Source organism: Dermochelys coriacea, chromosome 9, assembly GCF_009764565.3.
Source record: "Dermochelys coriacea isolate rDerCor1 chromosome 9, rDerCor1.pri.v4, whole genome shotgun sequence".
NCBI lineage: Eukaryota > Metazoa > Chordata > Testudines > Dermochelyidae > Dermochelys > Dermochelys coriacea.
The window spans coordinates 23,300,519-23,319,498 of NC_050076.1; positions in this window are offsets into that span (position 1 = coordinate 23,300,519).

The following is an 18,980-nucleotide window of genomic DNA, read 5'->3' on the forward strand; positions in this document are numbered from 1 at the left end:
TTCCTCTCTGAAGTCAAATGAGCCATTGTCTATGCCTTAGCTCCACAAACTCATATCACTGATTTCTTCCCCTCACAATGAAACGTTAGCCTTGTCACAAAAGCCATTGGGTGGACGATACTTGTTAATTGTTTTTAGTTAATTTATCTCCTGGCAAAAATTCTGTAGGGTTTTTGTAGATGGTTAGATTCAATGTTAGACTCAATCATTTGTTTGCACACTGATTAAACCACTGAAGGATTTAGGTAGAAGACTAAATGGCATGTATTCTACCTGGTCCTTTTGTCACCTTACTATGTATTGTGGTAGAACCAACTACCCCATTCATGGACCAAGCCCCTATTGTGCTCGGTCCCATACAAAAAGACGGTCCCTTCCTCAAGGAGTTTACAATTTAAGTGAGTTATCAGCATAGTCAGAAATCCTGAGTGCATCTTTGGTTTCTCAAGGTATTTCTGATATCTAGTAAAAGTGGGTGAGTAATTCAAACTCAGCAATGAATAAACTAACAATTTCAAAATTCCCAAATGTATGTGTTTAGAACTATTCACAATTTTCTTTGATTAATTCCTAGCCTTCAGATAATAAACTTCATGTAAACTATGAATATTCAAAATTGGATATTCAGACTATATTGGTTAGCTACCTAATCATATGGTCCTCGTCCTTTTCACTGTTTGATTTACACAATAACTAATTCTAGTGCAAAAGTCAGCAATTTAAATTACATGCTATTAGCTAGTTGTAAAATTCAAAGTTGCTTTCTGATATTTGAATATTCCAGCTTCAGTTTACACTTTGGAATTATTTACCCCAGGAAAGCTTGTTCACTAGAACATTTTCAGGAAGCAAACACAAAAGATGTGCACATAATCAAGCAAACTTGTTTAAAAACTGGAATATTCACTGAATGTATTTTGCTTTATTTGTTCAATTCTAACTCCCAGAGACAGAACAGCATGAAGTGAAGTGAAGTTAGGAGGCTACATGAATTTTACAATAAATTGGGCTGACAGCTCATTGGTATTTAAAATGTAGGTGAAAGCTGGAAAGGAATTTACGAGTTACTGATGATTTTGGGCAAACAGGGAATTATCTTTAACATTGTAATTAACTAGTAATGCTTGTTACAGGTGTTAGACTAGCAGCCCTGGATTATGAAGGCCTCTCTTTTCCTACAGAAGAGGTGCAGCATGGGCAGAGGTACAGTACAAGTTTCCATACAAAGTGGAATTCCAATGTCTGTCGAACCTGAAAGTAGAGCTCATCTTTAAACATGAGAAGGTCTGTTTCCATGACACTTAAGACAGCCAGTAACCTAGGCTGCTAGATAGAGCCAACCACAATGTGGACATTTGGCCACTAGAAACTAGACTTAGACTAGCCATTTATTTCATTTACTTAATCTTCTGTCTTCAGAAGAGGGTATGCCAGGTGGGACCTCTGCTTCCCCCATGTTATAATGAGTCTTCCGGAACATGTATTTACCCCACAACCCTCCCTGAAGACGTTGCAATTCCAGCTCCTGCTACAACAGTTTGACAATTGTGGCCTGAGGGTCTGATGCAAGACCCATTAAATTCAATGGAGAGACTCAATAGACTTTGGATCAGATTGAGTGACTTGGACCAAAGGGAATCTGTAAAAGAGCTGAGAGACTAATGTTCATGAGTTACCAACTCTTCTTTCTCCACTCAAAGAGCAGAAGTAATTTCAGTTAGTCCCTAAAAAACTGACCCTTCTGGCCACAAAATACCTCAAAGTGAATTGCTTTATTCGCTACACAGAAACAGTTTATTTGTCCCTCCTACCATCTTCACTGGATCAATATAAATATCATTCCCCAAGTCTGCAAGCACGCAGACCGCAGAAAGATGAGTAATGTCTTCCCTTATATTGCTCAGCCTTTCATTTCAGTCTCTCCACCTTTTGTGTATGTTATAAATAAATGCCCATTTCTTGTATAGTTTCATTAATAAGCAGAGTCTTCTCACTCATATTTAGCTTGAGATAAATGATTGCATTGACACAGTAAAGTATGTGAGACATTTCATCTCTCTCTCTCTCTTTAAACCCTGAAGAAATCTCCTTTAGGATAAAGATACCAGCAGCCTTCAAATACCTTGAAGTATAATATGTGTATCTCTCAGACATACTGTAATGGTTGAAAAAACCAAAACACACTTCCACATTAAAAGTTCAAATAAGCTTTAAACAGAAGCCAAAGGCCTTCAGCAGCTGTTAATCTGTCTATGGCTAAGAAAAATCTAGAGTATTTTGTGGCACTGCCTAACAGGCATATGTGCCATCATTCCACTTTCCCCAGGGGTCCTCAACCCCTGCATTACCCAGGCCCCACCCCCACTCCCAAGGCCCCACCATGCCTCTTCCTACTCCCGTGCTCCCTGCCCTCACTCCTCCCCTCAGCACTTCCTGCACACAGCTAAACACCTGATCCACGGCAGGCGCTGATTGGCATGGCCCATTGACAAGTGGGAGGAGGGAAGAGCTGATCAGCATGGTTGCTGGTGGAAGCTCAGCACCCACTATTTTTTCCCCGGGGTGCGCCAGCCCTGGTGCACCCACGGAGTCGGCGCCTATGCTAACAGGTTTGGTCTCTCTTTACTTCCTACAGTGTCTGATTTTCATTTAACTTTCTACAATGTTTTCCTGTTTAAAATCAGATGCAAAGATAGTTATTTTCTCAATGTGGTCTGAGAGAAACTGTAATATGCCTGGTCTGGACTTTCTTCACAGCATATATACACTGCATAGTCTTCCAGTTTTATCCACCAATTTCAACAAGTGGGTCACTTTTTCCATTAAGCAGTCTACTATCACAATCAGAATTTCCCACCTTCCACCAATCTAAACTTCAGTATGAAATTTTATCTTTAACAATGCAATTATCCCCCCCCCCCGCCCCTTCAGTAGTGCCTCAGGGAGTCAGGAAGTGCCAAGTGGATAACTATATTTATTATTTTCCTATTTCCTGTAACATATCTGGCTGTGGCATATACCCTAGGTGGTTTACACAGAAAAAGCAAATTACAAACACAATAAACCCGTTAATCAAATGATAAACACAATATATGTGTTTTCCATCTTGTCTTGAATGTTCCCTAGACTCATATGCTGACAGAATGCAAAAGGGAGTGATTCACACTGATTCACCCTCACCTGAGAGCCTGACAATGGAGAGGGGTATTAAATTAGTACAAAGAAAGCCCTTCTGAGACATCTTGCCTCTTACTCTTTACCCCATGACTTTATGTAACATCTTAGATCAGTGATTCTCAACCAGAGGTCTGGGGTACACAAGCAGATTTCAGGAAGTCCACCAAGCATAGCCAGTGTTAGACTCGCTAGGGCCCCAGGCAGAAAGCCGAAGTCCCGCTATGCAAGACTGCAGCCCAGGGCCACAAGCCCCACCACCCAGGGTTGAAGCCAAGCCTGAGCAACTTAGCTTCACACTGCCCCCTGTAGCATGGGATCCCAGGCAATTCATAGATACCAAGGTCAGAAGGGACCATTCTGATCATCTAGTCTGACCTCCTGCATAATGCAGGCCACAGAATCTTACCCACCCACTCCTATGAAAAACCTCCCAGACCAGAAAATAACTGTTGGGGATGTTGAAATGCCTATAGTTATCCTTGGGGACTCAGCCTACCCCTTAATGCCATGGCTCATGAAGCCATACACAGGCAGCCTGGACAGTAGTCAGGAGCTGTTCAACTATAGGCTGAGCAAGTGCAGAATGGTGGTAAAAGGTGCATTTGGACGTTTAAAAGCGCATTGGCGGAGTTTACTGACGCAGTTAGACCTCAGCGAAACCAATATTCCCATTGTTATTGCTGCTTGTTGTATGCTCCACAATAACTGTGAGAGTAAAGGGGAAGACATTTATGGTGGTGTGGGAGGTTGAGACAAATTGCCTGCCTGCTGATTACGCGCAGCCAGACACTAAGGCAATTAGAAGAGCATAGCAGGGCACACTGCGCATCAGAGAAGCTTTCAAAACCAGTTTCATGACTGGCCAGGCTACGGTGTGACAGTTCTGTTGGTTTCTTCTTGATGAAAACCCACACCCTTGGTTCACTCTACTTCCCTGTAAACCAACTGCCCTCCCCACTTGATCACCGCTTCCCTGCTTGCTACCACCTAACACCAGTCCCGGCTTTTATATGCAGAAAAACTCCTGGGCCAGGGAGTTTTTAATAGCATGTTCCGGGGCCTCAGAAAGAAAAAGGTTGAGAACCCCTTTCTTAGCCCATACAGGTATTTAAAGACCCCTCCCCCCCAATTCCATGAATTGCATCCAGTGGCAAACAAAACCAATGCAGAAACTTGTGCAAAAGGGTTCTATATTCAGCCCAATCCATAACACTCTACTCCATTTTCATCATATTACCTCCATTATATTTTCCCTCTGCTGTCCTCCAATCCTTTTACCACAGTTCCCTCTTACCTGACAGCAAACCGAATAAATGTTAGAGGGTGAGTTGCCCTTTGAAACCAACATTTCAAGTGGGTTCAAAATATGGCAAAATAACTTAGCCTGTCCCGTTTCTTGCATTACATCTTCTACTGTGTAAATCCAATGGAGATATCCCTGCATGTTTTAAACTCCCATGCTAGTAGCAAGAGTTGAGCACTACTGCCCTAAATGTCCTCTTCTCACTTGGAGGGGATTTTGCTCAGAAAGATAAGAACATAAGAATGGCCATACTGGGTCAGACCAAAGGTCCATCCAGCCCAGTATCCTGTCTACCAACAGTGGCCAATGCCAGGTGCCACAGAAAGAGTGAACCTAACAGGTAATAATCAAGTGATCTCTCTCTCCTGCCATCAGTCTCCACCCTCTGACAAACATAGGCTAGGGACATGATTTCTTACCCATCCTGCCTAATGGCCATTAATGGACTTAGCCTCCATGAATTTATCTGGTTCTCTTTTAAACCCTGTTATAGTCCTTGCCTTCACAACCTCCTCAGGCAAGGAGTTCCACAGGTTGCCTGTGCGCTGTGCGAAGAACTTCCTTTTATTTGTTTTAAGCCTGCAGCCCATTAATTCCATTTGATAGCCCTTAATTCTTATGTTATGGGAACAAGTAAATAACTTCTCCTTATTCACTTTCTCCATTTTTTCTCAGAGGTGGAGATTATAAAGAGATATTATACTCAAAAGGTATATGATAGAAATATTCAATAAATATGCAGACATGTTGCATGGAGAGCCTTCTGTACAATGGGGTGATACTAATGAAGTGTTCTACTAGCTCAGCAGATTATTCAAATGGCACAATAATGGCTATCATTCTCTCTCCATTCTTTCTTTGTAGAGGTTTCCATCATGTTCTGATTAGATCACTTGATGGTTGTTTTCTAACATAGCTGAACCAACAAGTCAGCAATGCAAACTTTCTAGTGAACAGAGGATATCAGATGCCCCAGTACAGATACCAGGCTAGAGCCTGGCCCTTATCCTGGTGAATTAATGGGAGTCTTGCCCTTGACTTCAATGGCATTCTGATGCAACTTTAATAGGCAAAATATTCAACTGGGTTCTATAAAACAACTTGCTATGTTAGTTAACTTCCTGTTTCTACATAGATCTACATAGATCTATTTTTGCTCTATGTAACACTAGGTTTATGTGCAGCAGTTAATATTCATTCAGAAGTAGAATGCAATTCTCAATTCATGAATGTTTATTTATTCATATTTAAAGACTGTTAAATTAATCTCATTTAAATTACTGCATGCTACCAGGCACAATTACTGTAATTTATTAGGTTAATTTTGGTATTTTATTTCATTCTGACGTAACCTGGAAGAAAGTGTATATTGCTTTTGGAATGCACCCATAAAATATTTTTAATGTTATTAATTCAGTATAGCTGTTCAGAATGCAAAGCCTATAGCAATTGTTTAAAAGGCAGCAACTTCATTGCAAAGATACAGCCCACAATGTTGTCTGTCATAGATAAAGCGGTGGCATCTAGTCAGAGGTTGCTAAAAACTCTCAGCACAGAAAGGTCAGTAGAGGGCTATAGGTGGACAAAGATTCTGAAGGCATGATCCAAAGCACAGCAAGGTAAATGGAAAGGTTCACATTGACTTCAGTGGAAGCATGAGCAGGTCCTTGGACCACAAGTTAGAGAAAATAGTTCAGTACGTCTCATTTTCCCCCTTTCATTCAGAGCCACCCTCTGGCCACCACCACCTCTCTTCCAAACGGCTATGGGGAAACTAGAAATGTAAAGGAGAATCTCAGCTTTATTTTTTTCCCCAAAAGGGAAGTTTTTAGTCCTTTTCCTTGCATACGAGTGGGTAGTCAGCAGCACGGACCAACCTCAGGACTCTGCCCGTTACAAGTTTGAGTCTGCTACAGCCTTGAGCTATGTGGTCCAGCCACCAGAAAGAGAAAGAGCCACTCTGTGAATGCATGTGTCTCACTAGGATTAAAGGAATGCACATCTGGTCAGGAGGCTAGGGGTGTGGGAGCTAACGATGGGATCCACAAAGAGACTTAAGTGTTGCAACACAGTGTCATGGCACCTTTTAAGCACCTAGAAAAAAAATCATCACAGGAACAATATTGTGATCTACAAAGCCCAGTTAGGCACCCACATGCCCCATGCAGTGAATAGGGAGCAATAGGTGCCTTAAGATGCAAACTACGAAAGCCAGCATGTAGGTATGGAGCTGCCTCAGCTAGCCAATGGGAGATCCAGACAAGAGAAGTGTATGCTAAGCCCTGTCCCTCTCATGGAGATAAGGAAGCCCATATCTCTACTAGTAAGCCACAAATGGGAACTTGCTGCCTTGAGTCGTGCAGCTTAGCCACTTCTTAGGGGAATGAGTTAGGTGCCTGCCATGCTCCACACAAAAAAAGGAAAGGAAGCAGTAGCTCCATGCAAAACAAGCAGAAACAGTAGATGGTGGTAGTGCCCACATTATAACTTTTAAGCCATTGGTTACAGCACATGCTTAGGATGTGGGAGACCCAGGCTCAATTCCCTTTCTCAGAAGAATACTTGAGCTATGGGCTATTCTGATATGGGACTCCCTCCGTCTCTCCTGTTAAAGCTGCTCTACTACAAATAAATAATGAAAGACTGGCTGGAGCAGGGGTACCAGACCCAGAGTCTCCCACCTCCCGCAGGGAGCCTTAACTGGTAAGCTACAGAATCATTCTCTCTCGCTTTCTCGGGCCCAGTGACTTTCCTCTTTGGATAAATACTTAAACAGTCATTGGGACTGAGAGAGAATGTAAAATTTTGAATGGGACCCCATCTTGTGCTCAGAGGCAGCTTCTGGGTGAGGTCCCGCCCATGATTTAAGTGGCTGAATGTCCATCTTTCATGAATTGTTCTGGGGCTTAGGTGGGAGATAGGTATCCAGGACCCTAGAGGGAAGCAGAAGTGCCCATACCTAAAACTTAGGCACCTAGAGAACTTTTGCCATAGAAAGTTAGACGCAGAGTGAGTTTAACCTCCTACAGAGTTAGGTGGCAGCTAAGTAGAAGTTTCATGGATTACAGTGGAGCTGCTCACAGAGACTTTTGAGTTTCTATTGTTATATTTAACATTACCACACTGAGGAGTTACAAATTCAACAAGTTTTTATGAAATTTAATTATGTTCCCCCCAGGATTTGCAGAGAAAAAGGTACAACTACTTAAAAATGACTTCTACTAATGATGACAGTTTCTATTAAAAACTACATGATGAAGGTACAAGCTGCTAATGAAGGGCAGTTGCTAACTGAAGATCTGCGATACATACTCTAGTTTTATGGTTTAGTTGAGTGTTTTCATTTAGTTGCTCATTTTATCATACAGAGAAAAAAAAAAGTGAAGAGGTTTGACACCTGCATAAAGGGTCAATTTTGTCCTGCATGTAAACCCATTAAGATTACACCAAGAATTTCTTTATTCCATGGCACTATCCTAGCAGATGCTAGAAAGACAGTGTACACTGCATGCAGTGTCACCTAGCAGTTGGAGAACAAGACTGGGAGACAGACAGTCTGGGTTTTAATTGTACTTATGACATCAGTGACTTTGGGAAAGTCATTTAACCTCTTCGTGGCATTGGCAAAAAATGGGAATAATACATACCAAACCTATCACACAAGGGTGTTGTGAGATTGTCAATCAATGCTTGTAAAGCACTATAATTATTTTATTACTTCTGTAAAACACACACCTTCCCTATGCATAGGAAAGACTATCCTACCATCTGATGCAGGGGAAGAACATGGATTTGAAACTAACCCACCAACTGTGCAGCAGTAATAGACTGGAATCAGTACTACTAATGATGTTTTTTCTAAAATGACTATGCAGCATAAATTCTTTTGAACTGAACTGCTTAGTCAGAAGAATAAGTGAAACTACAAGGATAAAGGACTACTTTTTTTTTATTAAAAAAAATCTGCCTTGAATGAAATGAATTATTTTTTAAACACAAAGAATGCCCTGGACACAGAAAGACAATGGTTTGTTTTTGATGCTACAAAACAGTATTTGCGATTAATGGTCATACAGTTAAGATTTCACTGAAATTTGAATTCTCATAGCAAGTTACTAAATGTAACTTTCATCCTACTACCTAATGGGATACTGAATGCTATTGAACCTTAGATATTCTTTGATTATTTTCAAATAGTTTTAGAGCAAAATCATTATCTTTTTTTAATCTGCATGCCAGATAATTTTCAGCATTCCTTTTCTGTGATATCACTTTATACTGTGCCTTTTAAAGTAGCTGGTTGCATCTTTATTAACTAAATGGAAATGCAGTAATATATTTGCAAGATTACCTGTGATCAGAATCTGAACCTAACACTGGTATATAATAGGGCTGAAATGCTGGCTCCTGTGATGTTGAAAGGGGTTGTTTTAAGTTGTTGGATGCCAAGTAATTTATTCTAAAATTACTACAATATTTAGTTTAGAGAAACAAGAAATCATAGGCCAGCTCTCACTAATTGTTTCTCTCACTAACACCTTAGGGGTGTCTTCCCCAGTATTTAGTCACAGGGGCTCGTCACCTACCTTAGAGGGCACCATAACAAGACCAAGCAAAATAACCACTACTATTAACCATGACTAGTTTATTATAAAAAAGGAAAAGAAAAAGCTAAACAAAAAACACAAAACGACAGAATACAAGTGGTAAATTCCATTATAATCTTGTCTGTATGTCTCTCAGTGGAGAGCTTGAACAGGGTTTACACCTTTGGGAGTGAACCACCTCTTGCAGTTGCTTTTCTTTTGGTAAGTTAAGACCAAAATATATTATTTCCCCAAATTATTGGGGATTTTAGTTCTCAAAACAGTCTTTTAAAATTAAATTACTTTTAGAAAGCCTTTGGTTTCAGTTGTTGACTCTACTACTCAGGAGTAGTACCGAATGATTGGAGAATTGCTAATATAGTTCCTATTTTTAAGAAAGGAAAAAAAAGTGATCCGGGTAACTACAGGCCAGTTAGTTTGACATCTGTAGTATGCAAGGTCCTGGAAAAAATTTTGAAGGAGAAATTAGTTAAGGACATTGAAGTCAATGGTAAATGGGACAAAATACAACATGGTTTTACAAAAGATAGATCGTGCCAAACCAACCTAATCTCCTTTTTTGAAAAAGTAAGATTTTTTAGATAAAGGAAATGCAGTGGATCTAATTTACCTAGATTTCAGTAAGGCATTTGATACCGTGCCACATGGGGAATTATTAGTTAAATTGGAGAAGATGGGGATCAATATGAACATCAAAAGGTGGATAAGGAATTGGTTAAAGGGGAGACTGCAACGGGTCCTACTGAAAGGCGAACTGTCAGGTTGGAGGGAGGTTACCAGTGGAGTTCCTCAAGGATCGGTTTTGGGACCAATCTTGTTTAATATTTTTATTACTGACCTTGGCACAAAAAGTGGGAGTGCGCTAATAAAGTTTGCAGATGATACAAAGCTGGGAGGTATTGCCAATTCGGAGAAGGATCGGGATATTATACAGGAGGATCTGGATGACCTTGTAAACTGGAGTAATAGTAATAGGATGAAATTTAATAGTGAGAAGTGTAAGGTTATGCATTTAGGGATTAATAACAAGAAGTTTAGTTATAAGTCGGAGACGCATCAATTAGAAGTAACAGAAGAGGAGAAGGACGTTGGAGTATTGGTTGATCGTAGGATGACTATGAGCTGCCAATGTGATATGGCTGTGAAAAAAGCTAATGTGGTTTTGGGATGCATCAGGAGAGGCATTTCCAGTAGGGATAAGGAGGTTTTAGTACCATTATACAAGGCACTGGTGAGACCTCACCTAGAATACTGTGTGCAGTTCTGGTCTCCCATGTTTAAAAAGGATGAATTCAAACTGGAGCAGGTACAGAGAAGGGCTACTAGGATGATCCGAGGAATGGAAAACTTGTCTTATGAAAGGAGACTTAAGGAGCTTGGCTTGTTTAGCCTAACTAAAAGAAGGTTGAGGGGAGATATGATTGCTCCCTATAAATATATCGGAGGGATAAATACAGGAGAGGGAGAGGAATTATTTCAGCTCAGCACCAATGTGGACACAAGAACAAATGGGTATAAACTGGCCACCAGGAAGTTTAGACTTGAAATCAGACGAAGGTTTTTAACCATCAGAGGAGTGAAGTTTTGGAATAGCCTTCCAAGGGAAGCAGTGGGGGCAAAATATCTATCTGGTTTTAAGATTCTACTTGATAAGTTTATGGAGGAGATGGTATGATGGGATAATGGGATTTTGGTAAGTAATTGATCTTTAAATATTCAGGGTAAATAGGACTAATCCCCTGAGATGGGACATTGGATGGATGGGATCTGAGTTACCTAGGAAAGAATTTTCTGTAGTATCTGGCTGGTGAATCTTGCCCATATGCTCAGGGTTTAGCTGATTGCCATATTTGGGGTCGGGAAGGAATTTTCCTCCAGGGCAGATTGGAGAGGCCCTGGAGGTTTTTCGCCTTCCTCTGTAGCATGGGGCATGGGTGACTTGAGGGAGGCTTCTCTGCTCCTTGAAGTCTTTAAACCATGATTTAAGGACTTCAATAGCTCAGACATGGGTGAGGTTTTTTATAGGAGTAGGTGGGTGAGATTCTGTGGCCTGCGCTGTGCAGGAGGTCGGACTAGATGATCAGAATGGTCCCTTCTGACCTTAGTATCTATGAATCTATGATTATTTTTTGGGAGGCCGGGGTCTTCCTGGATTGATTGAGAATTTGCTTGTGCACTACCAGTAATTAATTCCTCCTTAATAGATATATTCTGTACTTATACTGCCTCTTAAACTAGTTTAGCTTACCATCAAATGACCTTGCTATATTTGTACATAAAACATTTCACTATTCATATAACAATATCAGGCATTTATATGAAGGCTTGTTTTCAGATGTATAACGTATATTGACAAATATTTTGTAAGAAGCTTATGCCATCTTCAGCATTGGAGAAACATTAAGTGTAAATGTGTTAGAAATAATCAATATTTTCTCTCAAATGTTTCCCACCAGAAATGTTCTCCAGGATTGAAGAATGAAGACTTCTGTTTACAAAATAAAACCATTTCAATTAGGGTATTTCTCTCATTCTTTTCTAGGTGGAATTATTTTGACCCAGAACCAGTGATAATATGCCTCCGGACTCAGTCCCCGACTGGCTTAAAAGAAGAGAAAAAAAAAAAACCACTAACAAAAAGCACCACACAACTTTTACCTCAGGACATGAGCCAGACTGCTTGTTGCCAGGCTCGTTACATTGCTTGGACCTCTCCTGTCAGACATGGTGCCACCCAAGTTGATCCTTCCTGACTTACTGCAGTGGTCGCCCACTTAAAAGCATAGAGGAAGAACTCAGGGGCCAGATGATGAGCCTAACTTCTTCCCTAAGGACCCTGTCCAGGTCCAATAAGATTCCCCCGAGTCCACTTCTTTAGGCTTTTCAGTAGCCATTCCTATTGCTGGGGCTCCTCCCACTGCTGACGACTGGCAAGCTGCACCTGCTGAGGCTTCTGTTGACTCTGCAGGAGAACTGCCTTGGTCGGTTGCTGCTGTTCTGCCAGTAGACAACAACAACAACAACAACAAAAATCCTCCATCTTTTTCCTTCATAATAATAATTTAAAAAAAAAAACCCAGTGGGGTCAGTGGTGGGGCACTACACAAACCCCCACCAACTATCACATATGCCACTGATTTTTCTGTAGCTGCTTCAATTTTCCCTCAGTTCCAGGTCCAATTACTTACCTACATTTTCCACCACATATAGGCTGCTGGCCTGTTTGTTTCCCCAGCACAGGAACGATTAAAGACCACACCCTGATTCTTCAGTCCCTTCCTTCAGGGAACTGTTTATTCTTTAAAACAAAAAACTCACTAAATTACACCCAAACAAAACTATTCCCCTGACCAAGATAGGGTGCAGGAGGCTCAAAGGCATCTCCCAGGCCCTGGTACCCCTCTCTTCAATTAATTTCCTTCAGCCCTTTATTGTAATCACTTGGCTCCTTCTCAACTGGGTCTGAATTTCCTCTACCAGGCCCACACACTTGTTCTTAAAGGGGTCTGCCTTTGAACAGGGTTGGTTGCTCCTGACACAAAGGGTCAGATCATCCTATTATAGTGAGCAACTAAAGAAAACCCAAAACATTAAGAAGCTGCCATACCAAGGAGAGTAAGTCAACTTTAGTCTCAACTAAATGGCTTCTTTCTTGAGTTTGCAGACCTAATTTCAATTTTTTTATAGGAATCAAGATATAACTTTTAACTCTACAGTATTTCAAAGTTTTCTCCTATTGGATGTTTGGCTAAGTAATTCCTGAACACATCCAATACATTTGACACCTCGTGGATCATTATTTTAAACACAGTTTCAATAAACCTCAAAAGTTGATAGTGTAAAGACTTAAATATGTGATTTCATTAAAAACTGGTAGCACTTAGAAAGATTGCTAGTGGCCGCTCACAACTAGGGGTGCTCTAATTTATAACTTGGGTCCACACAGCTAAGCCATTCAAACTGATAATAAACCTCAATCATAGATTTTTATTGCAACATTTTGCAGTCTAAGCGGAAAACCTTGTTCTTGAGAACAAATTAGGCATCCCAAAGTGACTCTTGCAAGTAAATATTAACTGTAATATTCAGTGTTAGAATTCAATTGGATCAATTTTATATATAAGTGTTATTGAAGCTAGAAAAAAATTGTAATTACAAAAAAATTCACAGAAAAAGATTCATGCAGCATAATGGCATCTGGTGAGATCTGCTTCTCTAACAGCTTAATGACAATATGTACTTTCATTTATGTCTCCTATAGTTGTCAGAAAGTTATTGGGTCCAAATATCCTTTTTGTCAGTCCATAACTCACCATTAAAATGATGCAAGATCCTATTATGTTGACATGCAGACTCTCTCATTGGGACTAATCCACATTCTGCTACTCAATAGTGGGGAAAACGTAGTGGTCATACATAATACACTTCTGGAAAGGCTAATTGCCAGAAATAATGTCATTAAATCAGATGGACCCCATTAATATGTAATGATGTCCAATCTACTATTAATATAGATACTCTTTCCAAACCCAGTAAGCTATTTAAAAAGTAACTGGAATAATGATTTTCCCCTTCTGTAAATCAAGTATAATCAGTATTTAATTTCAGATTTTGCACTCAATGGAAAAAAGTACATTTTCTTATGGTTTTCTTGAAACACTTTTGTACCTTGGAAAAAAATAATATGATATAAGATTACAATTATTTTAGAGTATTTATAAAAACAAATTTTAAAAAAATCAAAACTCAAACACACTATTTAAAGTCCTACAATTTCACATCCACAAGGCTGGAACAGTTGTTCAGCAATGGAAGAAATGATGAGTAGATTTAGCAATTTGTTGAGTGCATTTGCCCTGGAAGCCTAGAAAGACAGGTTACATTTCTGCTGAACAGTGTGTGAGGGAAAATGGCATTTATGATTCACTACCCAACAATGCATGTGTTAGAGATTAATGGCTTTTTCCAAGTGGTCTTTGTTTTTACTGACCACTTCTCTTAAAAAAAGAAAAAAAAATTGGGGTCTGAAACATTTGTCTTCAGGCAAGTTCCAAGACAAGACCCAAGTGAGACACTGACTTTTATGCCAGATTTTACTAACTAGCAGTCACAAGAGAGTTTGAGAACTTTGATCAAGAGGCAAATTATGCAACAGTGTTCTTCCATCAAGTTTTGGAGTTCTAGGTCTGTTCCTGAACCAATCAATGGGAGTCTTTCAGTGGACTTCAGTGGGCTTTGTATCAGGTGCTTACTGAGCCAGAGCTCACTCTGAACAGACTTTTGGACACTGAAGAGGTATGGAAGTGGCAGAGTGGCCCTCAGCATGGAAAACAATGTTGGCATCCTTGTAGTTCCAGCAAGCTAAGTATGAAGTAATAAGATTGGGTTTCAGACTACTAACAGAAAGAATGTTGGTCATAACCCCCAACCCAGGACAAGAAAAAAAATGCAGATATTAGACAATATTGAACCACTATCAAAAATAAAGAGAATATTTATATTAGCCATAAGTAGTAGGGATCAAGCCAATAGAAATGCATTGCTAAGGCTTTGGGGAATGTGTTCTGAAGTCAAATTACAGTCCACCATCATATATTGATTTTCTTTAATTACCTCTACAGGGCATACTTTACTCCAAAGAGAATATCTTGTATGAAAAATGTATTACCTTTGTGTCAGGCATGTAAAATTTATGAAGGCACTTTCATTCATACCTTATAGCCTTGCAACTCTATGCACTCATTTTGGTTACTGATGAAAAATATCTTAGCTGATCTACTCAAGGTGAAACTAAAAAATTTTCCCAGTAAACTGCCGATTTCATAGGTAAGGCAGTTTTAATATAAATTCACTCAACTTTCTAAATGTTGCATTACTTTAAACCCAAACAATTTCTATCTTGGAATGGAAAAGCCGTACATTTTTAGCCCATATTAAAGCAACGGATAATAGATTTAAAGCTTCTTTTGCCACTGGAAAGAAAGCACATTCTTTGCTAGACAAGACATCAAGTCAATGTGGTTCATTTTGAGTCCATTTAGTAACTTTATTGGGCATTATTCAGATGATGGATTTCAAAAGGATATTCACTGTAGCAACATTTGCTTCCAAAGACAATAATTAAGTTAACACCATGAATAAATTCTTCATTATCTTTAGCCCAAATAAGGTAACAGTGGAAAAAAATAGGAGAAAATAAGGTCCTTAGAAAAAACTCTCTCACACAAAGGTAAATAATTTGCATATATATAGCACCCTTCATCTGAGAACCTCAAATCAACTTACAAACATGAGCACTACATGTGGTACTCTATATTCTCATGATTATCACTATCCCCATTTTGAAGATGAGTAAATTGAAACAATAAGAAGTTAAGGCTAACATTTCTTTAAAATGTCCACTAGTTCTGGGTGCCCAATTTGAGATACCTAGCACTGATTTTTCATAGGTGCTGCTGAGCACCTGTAACTCCCAAGTATATCAACTACAATAGTAGGTGCTCAGTACTTCAATAAGTCAAGCCCCGATGTCTCAAGATGGGCATACAAAATCTAAGAAACTAAAAATTAAATGGCCACTTTGGAAAACTTTGGTTTAAGTGACCTGTCCAAGGTGAAACAAACAGTGACTCATCAGCAGTATCAAGAATAGAACCCAGCAGTAGGAACCCTGCTTCTCAACCCATTGCACTAAACAGTAAGCCACATCCATTTCCATAAATCTGTATTAAGTTTATGGAATAATTTATTAGGAAAGATGCCTGGGCTACAGAAGGAAGAGATGAGGAGAATGGAGAGAAGAAAAATAAAAATGTGGAAACAATTAAATTAGTGCAGGTTGTCTTAGAGGGGATCAGTTAAGAAAAAACTATTCCTTCTGATCTCTGTCAGCTCCTATTTTTCTCATGTTTGTTGACATCTTTCTACCACTGTGACCTCCTCGCACCAGTGCTGGTTCTCACCACCACATTAGAAATGTCTTATGGGGTCCAGCAGCCTCTTGGTCCTTGGCATCACCATTCATTTCCACATGCTCCAGTGTGCACAGTCAAGCTCAAACGTCTGTGATACATTAATACTGAGGCCCACAGTCTAGCAGAGTCAGCTGAACACTGCCACGCACTTTTAATGGAGCCCTACTTTGGATGGGAGGAGAGAAGATACAGACAATTAGGAGGAAAAGGAAAGCTAGCATGTGGGAAGACAGCCAAAAAGCTGGGTGGGAAATGGATTGGCATCTACAGGTTAAATAGGCATCCAAAGAAGAGTGGGAAGGAAGAGGTGCAATCCTATTTTTGGCAAAATTTTCATCACTTTCCTAATGGCTGGAGCCAACCTGAGTTGAGCATGCAACACTAAGTACAGGAACAGCTAACTTCAAAAGTGACACCACCCAAAACTTGGAGCAGAAAATAAAGAAAAAGCAGACAAGCAAAAACAAAGCAAAGACCAGGCACACATTAAAACTCTTAAAATCCTAAGGAAATTCCCAGACTAAATACTTTGTTAAGGTAAGGTTGAGAGTATCTCTCAGTATTTTACCAGTAAAATATGTTACATGGATGCTGTGATGGGGAAAAACACAATTACTAAAAAGCCATGACATTCAGAATTAAGGGATTAAATTTGCAAGAATTAAATATTTGAAAGTCAGCAAAGTACTTTACCTCTGCCCTTGGAAACTCAGATTCCTTTATCCATCCTTTCAGCCTATAAAGTTACCTCAAAAACTAGAATGCAGCTGAGAGTAACATGGGTAACTGAACTGATCAATATGTGAGGCTTATTTTGGGACTTTTCTGCACCCCATGAGCCATAGGAGGCTCCAGCTGCCTTAGTGTCACAAGATATACAGGGGGAAAAAAGCTTCTTTTCAAATCCTTAATGGACAAATAGCACAATAAAAGGAATTATTCCCTTTCACTTGTTAAGGAGGTGCAAGGGGATATTCTTACCCCATTGAAATCAATCGGACTTTTGCCAAGTCCTTAGATGTGCCAAGGGTGTTCAGAACCTTGGAGGAGGTACTCCACTTCTATGATGCTATCGGTCAACAGAAGACTCACTCAAACCAGCTTGCTCTCCAGTAGAGACATGAAACCAATTACAAACCAGTGCTCAGTGACACACATTTTCCATGCTCTGCTTGCAAAGTTGTATAAGTATATTGGTTAATCAAAATGTAATTGGTAAGATGTGGATTTCTTAAAAACTGTAAAGTTAGGGGTTGCACACTTTGTAGCTTGTATAAGATGAATTTATTGTACATTCCAGTTCCCCACTATACACTCCCCATGTAACGCACCCCTATCCCATTCACCTGTATTTCAGAGGCTCCCTGCAACTCCTCTGAATCTTTCCATTGATGGGAGTTCTGTGTGTCCCATTCCCCTAATGCCAGGGGCTTTGTATCCCCCCCCCGCCCCACCATTACCAGGGTCTCCCACCCCAGTCTCCCCTTCTGCCAGGAGTTCTGTGTGCCCCATTCTATCTGGGAGAAGAATCATTCATGGTATCAATACGTTAAACTCTGTAGGGAGAGTAGGCAGAGATGAGATAGAAGTATTGTTAATGGATGCCATCAATCAGTTTGATCAAAACATGTGCAGAGGAGCATGAAGTTGTGGCTGTTCTAAACAGCTGGAAGAGGCTTCATATGTCTCCCATTTTCTCCTCTTTCAGTTTTCCAATTTTCCCCAAAATCAATAGGGATACAGACATTGATGTGTAGAACATTTCCTGAAATTTTGGAATTGATCAAATTCAATATTCAAAAGTTATGTTATGTAAATACAGACAGACAAACACAGAAATGCTGTTGAGTTGAATAGAAGACGTTCACAAGCTTGGCAAAAAGCTTTTGAAACAAAAAAAAAATACGTTATGAAATAGGGAAGTTGGAATTACTAAAAGGGCAGAGTTAGAAGAGATGAGATTCCTTAATTATGAATCCTGAACACACTCAAATGTTTGGATTTCTTGAAAGTTAATGTTAACTTCAAATATCCTGGTTTTTAATAGCTGTGGGATTTTGGATTTTGGGGGGGGGGGACGCTTACTGTAACATTCGTGAAATATTTACTCATATGTTACTAATATGGTGTCTCAGCCTGAACCATTTTAATGAAGATTTTTGCCTGACAATTAACTTTATGATGAGCTAGCCTATTCATGGTATGCTATAACACTTAAAATCCTTTGTTTCCAGAGTAGCAGCCATGTTAGTCTGTATTCGCAAAAAGAAAAGGAGTACTTGTGGCACCTTAGAGACTAACAAATTTATTAGAGCATAAGCTTTCGTGAGCTACAGCTCACATCGATGAAGTGAGCTGTAGCTCACGAAAGCTTATGCTCTAATAAATTTGTTAGTCTCTAAGGTGCCACAAGTACTCCTTTTCTTTTTTTAAAATCCTTTGATAACTTTCGGATATATGGCTCACAGCCAAGAAAAGATCACCTCTGTTGTTCATTTTGAATACTATGAACTCCCTTAAAAATACATTCACAATGAGTGGGAAGAAAGAGGTTAACTTTTGACCAAATTTTCAAGAGGTTTCCTTCAATGAAACAGAGCATTATATATCTGTACTAACAATGAGATTTTTTTCTGTAGTCACCTAATAATAATAATAATAAATAATATGAATAGGTCAGTGTGTTTGTCAGAATTTATTGGCATAAAAATAATCAATAATCAAAGTATAAGCCTTGTATTTAAATTAAACTCTACAATCCCCTGTCTTTTCTTCATATTTCACTCTGCCTCTCAAATATATCATTTCTGACAAGTTTCACAGATCATGACATCAGAATCTATTCTCACTAATTCTTGCTTATCAAGACTGGAAATAAGCTCTTTTTTTCAGCCCTCCTTTACTTAATATAAATTTCTA